Source organism: Oryzias melastigma, linkage group LG22 (genome assembly GCF_002922805.2).
Source record: "Oryzias melastigma strain HK-1 linkage group LG22, ASM292280v2, whole genome shotgun sequence".
NCBI lineage: Eukaryota > Metazoa > Chordata > Actinopteri > Beloniformes > Adrianichthyidae > Oryzias > Oryzias melastigma.
The window spans coordinates 136,568-138,710 of record NC_050533.1 but is presented as its reverse complement, the minus strand read 5'-3'; the positions used below and the strand labels follow the sequence as shown (position 1 = coordinate 138,710).

The 2,143-nt window shown below is 51.0% G+C and overlaps 1 protein-coding gene across 1 annotated transcript in view; it reads left to right on the top strand.

Moving 5' to 3' along the window:
- The window catches only part of LOC112156286 (visinin-like protein 1), a gene marked incomplete at its 5' end in the record, with an annotated part of 7,975 nt that overhangs the window by 1,929 nt on the left and 3,903 nt on the right, over positions 1–2,143 (top strand).

The window sequence follows — 2,143 nt, the reverse complement described above, 5'->3', positions numbered from 1 at the left end:
GATGATGGATGATGGATGATGTATGGATGATGGATGGATGATGGATGCATGGATGATGGATGATGTATGGATGATGGATGGATGGATGGATGTCTGATCGATGATGGATGGATGATGGATGGATGTCTGATGGATGATGGATGGATGTCTGATGGATGATGGACGGATGTCTGATGGACGGATGGATGTGTGTCGATTAGCAGATGGTTGACGGGTGGTAACACCTCCATCCATCCATCCTCCGTCCATCCATCATCCACCTCTCAGTCTTACCTTTTCTTCTCTGCAGTTCTTCCCGTACGGCGACGCGTCCAAGTTCGCTCAGCACGCGTTCAGAACCTTCGACAAGAACGGAGATGGAACCATCGACTTCCGAGAGTTCATCTGCGCGCTGTCCATCACGTCCCGCGGCAGCTTTGAGCAGAAGCTGAACTGGGCCTTCAACATGTATGACCTGGACGGGGACGGGAAGATCACCAGAGTGGAGATGCTGGAGATCATCGAGGTGAGCCCACTGCGAAGCCGCCTCCCATCAACTTCCTCTTTCAGTCCTTTCACTTCCTGTCATCAGGAGCCACCTGCAGGAGAATTCAAGCAGGAGATCTGCCATTCAGGCCCGGCTCTGATCCGATCCACACGGCTCAGTACCAGATCCTAACAAAGACAGAGCAGGATCTCTGAATGCTGAGGTTTTCTCTGCAGGTTTCAGATGATTTCATATATAACAGGATCTGGCTGGTCTCCTTTCTCTGGAAGAACAGGAAGTGCACCAGCTGACACAGGTGCACTTCCTGTCCTGTTCAGCCGAGCTGATCCACAGATCTGGAGGGCGGCTTTTACAGACAGGAAGTCAGGATGAGACCCCGAATTTGAGTCAGGGTCACAGTCCGTAAACCAGGTTTCACTGAGACCGGGACGATTTGGAACCGGTCCGATGACCTGATTAAATCTAAAAGGATCATCGATGGTCCAGAAGCTTCAGCTCACAGGCTGGAGAACCTGCAGCGTTATGACCTGAAACCCGCAGAACGGGATAATCGTGCAGCTAAGCACAGAAACAGGAAAACTACAGAACCAAACGACGAAGATCAGGAACACCAAAGGAGAACCGTCTCTGAGGAACCGGACCTCTCGAGGAACCGGACCTCTCCGAGGAACCAGACCTCTCCGAGGAACCGGTCCTCTCCGAGGAACCAGACCTCTCCGAGGAACCGGACCTCTCCGAGGAACCGGACCTCTCTGAGGAGAATCCTTCCTCATGAGTTACGTTCCAGAGCTGAAGGACTCTTCAGGTAGAACACCGTCTGCTGCTGCTTAAGTCATCGTGTTGAAGTCCTCGGAGGTCTTTAGATCCGACCCTGAAGGTTTCAGACGTGGATGTTTCTGTGAGGTCATCTTCAGAACCCTCTAGAATGGGTTCTCCTGACAGCTGGGTCCAGCCGGGTTCTGATGGATCCTCAGACCTCCTGCTGTCCTCTCAGCTGCTCGGCTCACCTGCTCACAGATGTGGTCTTAAAGGGTCACCAAGCTGGAGGCTAACTCCATTCTCAGCCCAGAATTGAAAAAGAAATGTGAAAAAAGGGGCGGGACTAGTGGAGCCGGACTGAGGGGTGGAGATGTGGCTTGGATCTATGATTGACAGGTTAGATTTATGCAGCTGTAACACTAGAAGGCGCAGTTCTTGCCCTATTTCCAGCTTAGTTTTAGAGATAATAAAAATGTAAATTCTCATCAGTCATAAGCTTTAATTTGATCCATGTTTTGTGAAAATCGGTTGACAAATGAAGGAGCTAGCCCGATTTTTGTGGTTGATGCCTGCATGTTTACATTGAAACAGCTGCGTTCTGTTGATGAGACTCGATGCATAGAAATGGCGCCTGAGCGCACGTCTCTGTCTACAGCAAGGACCAATCAGGTAAAATATATCAATGCTGGAGACGCTGCTTTTGCAGTGCCCGACAGCAAGGCTGCCAGCGCAGCTGAGGGTTAGCAGGTCTGAAGGCGACTCGTGTCTGAGAGTGATGAAATGCTGCTAGTATCATAGCTACTAAAGGTATTAGACCTACGAAATCCATACCGGATCGGTCGAGGCCCGGGTTAACAACGACCGCCATCGGTGCTGTTCACCGACAGGGTGCCGGTG